This window comes from Populus trichocarpa, chromosome 13 (genome assembly GCF_000002775.5).
Source record: "Populus trichocarpa isolate Nisqually-1 chromosome 13, P.trichocarpa_v4.1, whole genome shotgun sequence".
Taxonomy (NCBI): domain Eukaryota; kingdom Viridiplantae; phylum Streptophyta; class Magnoliopsida; order Malpighiales; family Salicaceae; genus Populus; species Populus trichocarpa.
The window spans coordinates 9512517-9523277 of record NC_037297.2 but is presented as its reverse complement, the minus strand read 5'-3'; positions in this window follow the sequence as shown (position 1 = coordinate 9523277).

The following is a 10761-nucleotide window of genomic DNA, read 5'->3' as shown; positions in this document are numbered from 1 at the left end:
AAGTCAAATCAGTCATTGCTCTTCGTAGTGGTAAGGTTATTGAAAAACCCATTCTTGAATCTTATGAGAAAGATGACGAGTTAATCTCTGAGGGTAAGGAAGGGGTTGAATCTGAACATTGCAAAGAAAAGACTTATTCCCCGCCAGCACTTCTATTTCCTCATGTCATGACCAAACAAAGAAAAGTCAATCACAACTCTGAAATATTTGAAACTTTCAAGCAGGTAAGGATCAATATACCTTTGTTGGATGCTATTAAACAGGTACCCTCTTATGCTAAATTTTTTAAAGATCTGTGTATTATGAAGAGAAAACTGAATGCGAAAAAGAAAGTCTTTTTAGCCGAACAAGTAAGTGTCATTCTTCATAACAATAATGCTTTGAAATATAAAGACCCTGGTTGTCCTATAATTTCTTGCTTTATTGGAGAACATAAAATTGAAAGAGCTTTACTTGATCTTGGAGTTAGTGTGAATTTACTTCCATATTCAGTTTTTCAAAGTCTCAATTTAGGTGAGTTAAAACCAACTTCTATAACTCTCTTACTTGCTGATAGATCTGTAAAAGTGCCTAGAGGAATAGTTGAAGATGTGTTAGTACAAGTTGATAAATTCATTTATCCTGTGGATTTTATTGTCTTGGACACACAACCTATTGAAGCATGTAATTCATTTCCTATTATTTTAGGATGTCCGTTTCTTGCAACTTCTAATGCATTGATTAATTGTAGGAATGGACTGATGAAGCTATCTTTTGGAAACATGACATTGGAGATGAATATTTTCAACATTTACAAGCAACTTGGAGATGATAATGATTTATAAGAAGTAGATTTTATTGAAGAATTAGTTTATGATCAATTTGAATCTACCTTGAGTAAAACTAAGTTTGATGAATCTGAAGAATTGCAAATGATTTATTCTCGGGAAGAAATCACGGATGAAAAAGGCACCGAAAATGTTGATGCAAATCTTTTGTCAAGAGTGACAATAGATTCGACATCCGACATCACACGAATCGATGATTACTTTCCTGACGAATCTTTATTTTCTCTTGGTTCAATGCCTTGGTTTGCTAAAAATATCAATTTTCTTGCTTCAGGAGATTTGCCAGCTCATTGAAGTACCCAAGATAAAAGAAAGTTTTTGAACGAAGTGAAGAACTTTTATTGGGATGACCCCTACTTACTTAAATATTGTCCTGATAAAATATTTCAAAGATGCATTGCGGACAATGAGGTAAGTAGTGTCATTAAACTTTGTCATTCTGAGGCATGTGGGAGTCCTTTCTCGTCAAAAAAGACGACTGCAAAAATCTTACAAAATGAATTTTATTGGCCCACCATGTTCAAGGACACGCATGCATTCTGCAAAACTTGTGAAAGTTGTCAAAAAGTTGATACTGGTCAAAAAGTTGTGCTTTATAATTCTCGACTCCATTTATTTCCTGGAAAGCTAAAATCAAGATGGAGCGGTCCATTTATTGTGAAACATGTGTATCCTTATGAGGCCTTTGATATTGAGAATCTAAAGAATGACAATGTTTTTAAGGTAAATGGACATCGTTTGAAAGCTTACTTTGATAATTTTCCTAGTGAAATGAATCCATTGGTTTGAATGATCTTGTAGATAAAGGTTGATTATTTTGTTTTTCTCACATTGTTTTGTGTTTCTTTTTGGTGTGACTCTTGTTTTGCTAGTCTCTCTCACCCCGGTCAAATGGCGGATAACGGTACTCCGTGACTCTTAAGTCGGTTCTTTCAGTTTCCCATGATAACTGATATCTGTGTATATATTTGTTCAATTTCTTGTTCCTTCTCTTTGCATCTCTTTTCCACTTCTCATCTAAAAAATGGACATCACTCTTGAAAAATTGAAAAAGTATTTTCCCGCTTTGCCTCAAAATGGGATTACAAAAATTGAAAAAGATTGAGGTTGTTAATGAATCATGGAATTCCTGAAGATATTCGCTGGATGATTGAAGCAAAGGTCCGATTATCAGGTGAGTATTCTAATTCTTTTATTTCATACATGCCTGGGATAGGAAAGAGCACTTTTGCAAAGAAACGTCGTGCAAAACAACTGAAAGTCTGTCATCGATGTGCCAGATGGACTTGTAATGCACAATGTCGTTTTTTAGGAATGGTATCTATAAACCGTGAAGATAAAATACAATTCATTAAGGATGGCCTGAGTAAGGAGTCTTTAGATAATCTTCTATTAACTCTTGAGACGCATCCTAGTGGAGATGTGCATCGTGCAATTCATGATTTATGGCCCTATTTTCATAAGGAACATGATCGACTTAGTCTTGGGAATCTGACTATAAAAGACCCTGTTTGCTAATTTTTAAGAAAACTGGATGGGAAGCTTATCCTCGACCCATAGAGGGTAATTAAGCCATTCTTGGACGTAAAACCAAGAGAAGATGTGAGCCACAATCACAACTACGATTTGAGTCTTAGTTTGTAAAAATTTGTGTCTTTTGGTTTTATTAATAGCATAATATTTTTCTATTTTGTTATCTCTTATATTTGTTCAAGTGTGTTTCAGGTTTGTTAGTGTTCGCTACTTTAGGTGATGTCTTCTATACTCCATCTTTCTATCTTAGGACATTGAGGACAATGTCTCGTTTTGGTTAGGGGAGAGAGGGTAGTAGTTGACAAAAAAAAACTAACTAACTGACTGCTTTTGTTTTTAATAAAACCATTTGACAAAACTGTTATTACTAGGATGGCAGAGTAAGGAGGAATTTTATTGATTTTTGAGATGCATCTTAGTAAACATTTTCCAATGGTTATTTACAATATTCATAACAAGGTCTATCAGAATACTTCTTGAAATATTCAAATTTACAAACTCTCACATTGTTATCACTTGATTCTGCTCATATACTCATTTAACAAGTATTCTTAAACCTTTATTTTCACACACACATTTTAACATATGATTGTGGGTTGCACATTGGATTATTACATTATTTATGTTCTTTTGTTAAAGGTAACAACTAAGGGAAAGGGATAGTATATAATTTGCAAAAAAAAAATTGATGATAATAAAAACGAAGATAAATTTGGTTTTGTAGCCTCCCTAACCTAAGCAATTAAGCCCGAAGGGGTGTTTTAACACCTAATACCTTAAAGTCAACTGACTTGGGAGATATTGGCCCAACGCTTGTTACATAGGTTAAGGAGAAAAGCTTAAGGGAATCAAACATTGCACTATCTATGTATCAATATTTGTAACCCGAGTTACTAAGCTTGTAGGGGTGTCTCAACACCTAATGCCCTAAGACCAACTGGTCTGGGAGTCATTAGCCTAAAGCTCGTTACATGGGTTAAAGATGCATTGTGTTTTAAGTTATATGTATATATATTAAAAAACAAAAAAAAAGATAATAATCCCAACCCAATGAAGTTAACCTTAAACATTAGAACATAATATTGTTTTCTTCCAATAAAAGCCCCATTATCTATGTTTTCATACATTGAGCATATAAAAAGGAAGGTTTATTAATATTTTGTTTATATATAAATTTAATAAGAGTTTGTTTACTTGGATAGATTAATGGAAGTTGAATGATGAATGCCTTGTTTTGTGGAACTTGCAAATTGTTTTTCTATTTTAACGCTTTGATTACTAGAGACTAGTAATAAGCTGGTTATGGTGTGTGGTTAGTACTTAAAAGTGCATTTTTATCAAGATTTTATATCATCATTTTGCACTTAAAGTATCAATAACTCCTTAACTAAAGCATGTTTTATAATAACAATTCTAGTACTATAAGATACCTTAAATTTATAGTAATGTTCATCTTAAATGCATGCCTATCATATAAATCAAAGGATTGATTGATGAGTTTAACCACTGAAATTGAGAAGACAAATAGAGGGTTAAGCTTAGAAAAGAGATGCTGGTTCAGTCCAAACTGGAACACTGTTCAGTCATTGGGTCATATCTGGAGCTGTAGATCTTGGATTTCAATTTGGTTTATATGTCTACAAAGTTAAGACATAGGCCTAAAACATTTATAGGGAATGCAAGACTCAATTCTGCTGTTTGGAAGTCCAAATCTTAGCAACAACGGAGAAGTCGGAATCTGTCCTGCAGCCTAGACATTGTTCAGTGTTCAGCCCATATCTCGAGTTCTAGAAGTCCAAATGCACCAATTCTTTTTTTTTTGTTGGAAAGCTGAGACAATTTCCTAGAACTTTCATGTAAAAATCTATTCAAATTCTAACGTTATCAATGACGTTTTGTTCAGACAAGAAGATAAGGATTGTCACCAAGTCAAGATGTGGCCACCCACTCAACAATTAGTCATCAAATCAATAGTTCCAAATTTTGGCCTATAAAAGGAGGCATTTGCCATGCATTTAGGTATCTTAGTTTTCATATCAAGATCATGCTCTTGCTCTCTCTTTTTGTAATGCTTAAGTTTTGTTTATATTAATCTCTTGTTTATGCTTTTCATTTCCTTTCCTTTACTTAGTTAACTTATATCTTATTTATGTTCTTATCTTGTTTATTTATGTTTCTCTTATTCATTATGTTTAGCTAAGTTTATTATGTCAAGGTAAAAAGGTTACACTAATGGTGTAAGAATAAATATAGTGTAAACTCAACATGGACTTTAATGTTTAATACTAACATGTTTTATAGTTGTTATCTTGTTCACTTTTAATACTTTGCTTGTTAAATGGTTAATCTAGATTTATGTTGTATAACCCTTGGTACAAAAAATACTTGGCACTTTCATAGCCCAAACCATATAGTATAACCGACACCTGTGCTATGAAAGGATCTTGATTTGTTGTTAACACAAGTTCTAATCTTGAATGCCTGACAACATTTACAAGTATTAGCATTATTCAAATGGGATAACTAATGTAATCATGTTAATAATTTATAATCTGATTGGAACCTCCTTTGTGTGTGGTTTCCAGTTGAATAATAAGAGTGTATACTATACTTGTTTGAAATACCGTTAATGGATCCACTAACCTTGACAATTGTTTTTATCATTGTTTAATCCTTATATCAATATCACATCTCAAAGCTCTCTTTATTATTATTATTATTATTATTATTATTACTACTACTAGTAGTACTACTACTACTAGTACTAGTACTATTATTATTGTTGTTGTTGTTGTTGTTGTTGTTGTTGTATTATTGTTATTTATAATTTATATAGTTAACTTCCATGTAGTTCGACCCCGGTCTTGCTTGATTATTTATTACTTCGACACTCCTGCACTTGGGAGAAGACATCAACTCTTTGGTCGTGTCAGGCATGGACGCTCCCAGGTCCAACATAAGGGTTGGCCGGGGATGCGTTCAGACACAACATGGGGTTAGGCGTGGACGCGTCCAAACCCAATGTGGGGATGGCCGAGGACACCTCCAGCCCAACGTGGGGTTGGGCGTGGACACGTCCAGGTCTAACATGAGGATGCTAGTGGTCGTGTCCAACCCAATTTGGGGTTAGGCGTGGAGGCTTCCAGGTCCAACATGGGGCTAGCCGGGAACGAGTCGAGGTCTAACATGAGGTGGACGCAGTCGCGTCCAGCCCAACGTGGGGTTGGGCATGGACGCGTCCCGGTCCAACATGGGGTTAGTCGGGGACGTGTCCAGACCCAGCATGGGGTTAGACAAGGACGCGTCCAAGGCCAACCTGGGGTTGGCCGCGGACGCGTCAAGACCCAACATGGGGTTGGGCGTGGACGCGTATAGGTCCAACATGAGGTGTACGCGGTTGCGTCCAGCCCAACATGGGGTTGGGCGTGGACGCGCCCAGGTCCAATATGGGGTTGGTCGGGGACTCGTCCAGACCGTACGTGAAGTTGGGCGTGGACGTGTCCAAGGCTAACATGGGGATGGTCGCGGTAGCGTCCAGCCAAACGTGGGGATGGGCGTGGAGGCATCAAGATCCACCATGGGGCTGGCCGGGGACACGTCCAGGACCAACATAGGGTTGGGCGTGGACGCGACCAGGTCCAACGTGGGGTTGGGCGTGGACGCATCCAGGTCCAACATGGGGTGTACGCAGTCGCCTCCAGCCCAACGTGGGGTTAGGCGGGGACGCGCCCAGGTCCAACATGGGGTGGCCGGGGATGCGTCCACGTCCAACATGGGGTGTACGCGGTCGTGTCCATCCCAACATGGGGTTGGGCGTGGACGCTTCCAGGTCCAACAAGGAGTTGGATGCGGTCGCGTCCAGCCCAACGTGGGGTTGGGCGTGGACGCAGCCATGGCCAACATGTGGTTGGGCGCGTTCGCATCCAAGCCCAATATGTTATTATCACTAAAGAAAAACCATATAGTTGATTTGAAGGATAAAATTAAAAGTTATTATTATTTGTGCCATAAATATTATCATTTTTATTATAATTGATGGTATTAATATTAAAAATAATATTATTTGTGTTAGAAATATTACTATTTCTATTATAGTTCAAAGCATTAATATCAAAAATATTATTATTTGTGGTACAAAGATTATTATTTTTATTATCATTGAAAGTATCAATACTAAAAAATATTTTTATTTATGGCCCTAGCGCATAGGCAGGCATCCCAAGCGCCAGGTCTTGCCACATGGCGCGCGGGTTCGGCTGTGCACTCTGGGCAAGGCAACCCATGTGCCAAGTGTCCCTATGTGGGGGCGCGGGTCTGGCTTACGCCCAGGGAAAGGGCAAGCCAGCCCCAGCACCAAGTGGCGCTCGGACCTGACTTAGCACAAGGGTAGGTTAGCTCGAGTGTCAGGTGTCCTCACTGGAGGCGCGGGCCTGGCTGACACCCAGGGCAACCCCACCAAAACTTGAAGTGACTATTTTCTCCCTAACTATCCATTCAATGTCAAATGCATTCCAATGAAAAGACAACTCCACCCCTCACCCGCTGCCCTTGCAACTCTTTGTGGCAAGGGCTAGGCTGCCATTACACTGCTTCAATCCATAGTGCTTTGAGTCTAGGTAAACAGTAAGAAGGGCACTAAACCCTTTTAGTATATTGTATAATTTATAGGGAATCTTAAAAACCCTATAAATAGTAAAGTATCTATTTGCTCCTTAAATAATATCCATATATTATTTAAGGATAATTTTATAAATTTAATCAATCAAGTCCTTACTTGATTTTTTTAGGTTTAGAATTACCCTGTATTAATTATATTCTAGTCCTTAATTTCTAAAATATATTTTAATCAAGTCATACTTAATTAGTTATAAATATCTCTTATACCTCATCTTATGAGAACAGTTGGTTCCTTTCATAAATGAAAGAACGTAATATGTACCAGTCTTTATGACTATAATCATTTTGTATAATTATGAGATTCTTATTGTATCAAAGCATTGTTCTTAAAATGTTCTTAGTCGATGCTCTCTTAAATACTATACATTCATTAGAGCTATAAAGACTTATACATATTATATTTTTTTTTTATGACATAAAGCAATTGTTCTTATAAGTTGAGGTATAAGGGATACCTAGAACTAATATGTAGATTCTTGTTATAAAACATGTACATTGAACTGACCTGCATGAGAATTCCATATGGATCACTTATGTCTATGGAAAGGCTCACGTGATGATTGTGTAAGTGATCCTTAGACTTGATACCATTAAGTTATCTTATATAGAGAATATTATGCTTTGATCCTGCTACATGTTATCTTAATTAAGGTAACAAAAGCGTGGACATTGGGTGTAGCATGAACTATATGAAGATACTTAAGTGATCAAGAGAGGATTCATCATCTTAGGTGAATTGGGAAAAATATTTCATCTATTCTCAAATAGTATTGATTGAGAAATCCTTGGCCAAGGTGGAATGAGATTTGAAAAGAGTTTCAAATCTTATTCAAATGATCAATGACTATTATACGAAGAACAAACATGATATAACATGATAAGCATACTTCATGCTTTAATGTTAAATCGAAATATTATTGATGAAAGGATATTAATTACACTAAAAAACCGGTCACTGAAAGATTAAGTCAAACCATTAACGAATTTTCTAATATTTAGGAGATGTGACACGTTCTAGACGATGCACCTGATCTTCAAATATAAATTAATCAATTGATGAATTGATAATAAAAATAAATTAAATTGTTTAATTTATTTAATTCTATTTAATTAGAATTATATTTTATATTTGGACCAACATATTAGAAACCTAATAGGTCATACACATTAAGAACTATTATTCAGAAATTAAACTGGAATGATTTAATTAAGTATAACTTAATTAAAATATATTTTAGAAATTAAGGTCTAGAATATAATTAATACAGAGATTATATTTCTAGACCTAGAAAAATCAAGTAAGGACTTAATTGAGTTAATTTCTAAAATTTTCCTGAATTAATATATGAATATTGTTCAAGTGAAAAATTGATATTTTGCTAATTTCTAGACCTAGAAAAATCAAGTAAAGACTTGATTGAGTTAATTTCTAAAATTGTCCTGAATTAATATATGAATATTGTTCAAGAGACAAATTGATATTTTGCTAATTTATAAGGTCTTTCAGATATTTCTATAAATAGTAAGGTATGCCTCTTACTTTTGTATGGTTATTTGTTAGATAAAAAAACTAATCAAGTCACATAATAAAGAGCTAACACTTTAGGCATAACAATCCATCTCTCTTAAATGGGGATTTAGAAGATTTATCACTGGTGGTTCATATAGATTACCACTAGAAGCCGAACAATTGGACGACTTATTATTTGCGACAATTCAACTTTTAAAGAATTATTCAAAGCTGAAAATTCAGGCAATAAATCCCTAAACAACTCTAAGAAAATTTTGTTTTATTATTTCATTCAAGAACCCAAGAACTCAACTCCTGCATATGACTTCATTCCATCTTTTTCTGTGTTTGCCGATGTTGTTTTACTAATTTCTTGTTCTTTTTTTTGATATAGCTGCCGATGCACTACTATGGAAGTGGCAACATGTTTCTTTTGGTGTCATTATTGTTGCAACAATATCATGGTTCATATTTGAGCGATTTGGATTACCATTCATAACAATTGTTCTGTTGTCTTACTGATCTTGATTGTTAAGTTGTTTGTTCGTGCCAACTTAGTTGTTATTGAGAAGAAAGGATTTGAATTTGAAGGTCTGATCTATTGATTCAGAAAACCAGTACATATATACATGGAGAAGCACTATTTCCGTGCAACTTCCAAACACAGCTACCTAAATGTATGCCTTAATTGACAACTGATTACATATTTACAACTAAGCATGATATTAGGAGATATGACAGAATAAGGCAACAGAATATTTGCCAACATGATTTCAGCCAACATGATTTCAGAGATATTCACCTAATACCCTCCCTCAAGTTGGAGCATGTGGATTTCGAGTGCCCAACTTGCTAAGAAAGTATTCAAACTGCTTCTTGCTCAATGCCTTGGTGAAGATATCCGCCAATTGAGCATGAGTGGGTACGTACTTGGTAGTGATGTTGCCTCTGAGAATTGCATTGCGGATAAAATGGCAATCAATTTCGATATGTTTTGTACGCTCATGAAAAACTGGATTGGCAGCAATGTGAAGGGCTGCTTGATTATCACAATAAAGTTTCATAGGACGTGGATGAGCAACTCCGAGAGACTGAAGCAAAGTTTTTAGCCATATTAGTTCACAAGTGGTGGTAGCCATGGATCGATACTCAGCTTCAGCTGAAGAGCGAGATACAGTGTGTTGTTTCTTGGTTTTCCAAGAGATAGGTGAATTACCAAGAAGTACAAACCAACCTTTAATGGAGCGTCTAGTTAAAGGGCAGCTTGCCCAATCAGAGTCACACCAAGCATAGAGCTGCAGATCACAGTCAGCACGGAGCAAAATTCATTGGCCTGGATTACCTTTCAGGTACCTGACAATACAAAGAGGTGCCTCCCAATGTTCCTGACGTGGATGTTGCATGAAATGTGCAAGCATATGCACACAATAGGAAAGCTCCGGTCTTGTAACAAATAAATAAATTAAACGTCCCACTAAGCGACGATAGTGGTCTGGGTCTAAAAGAGGTGGTCCATCAGCCAATGGAAGATGATGATTTTGATCTAGAGGAAAAGCAACAGGTTTAACGCCTAGGATGCCAACTTCAGAAATGATGTCAAAAGCATATTTCCTTTGACAAAGGAAAAGACCAGTAGAGTAGCGAGCAACTTCAATGCCCAAAAAATATTTCAAAGAACCAAGATCCTTCATATGGAAGCAGGTGTTTAAGTAATGTTTGAAGGTGTGAATGGCAGCACTATTATTTCCTGAAATAATCAGATCATCAACATAGACCAGTACATGGAGTTGTAGTGTACCTTTGTGCAGAGTAAACAAAGAATAATCGGAATGAGATTGCTGGAACCCATATTGTTTCAAAGCACCAGCCAATTTAGCAAACCAACATCTAGGAGCTTGTCTTAAACCATATAGGGACTTTCGAAGACGACATACTTGGTTTAAAGTAGGAGATCGGAAGCCGGGGGGCATCTTCATGTACACCTCTTCTTCAAGATCACCATGCAAGAAAGCATTGTGAACATCCATTTGGTGAAGTTCCCAGCTTTTGGCAGCAGCAGCAGCAACAGCAAGAAAGGTACGGACAGTGACCATTTTGGTGATAGGAGCAAACGTTTCATTGTAGTCAAGCCCTTCAACTTGATTATTGCCCAAGATCACGAGTCTTGCTTTGAATCTCTCAGTGGAGCCATCAGAATTATACTTAATTCGATAA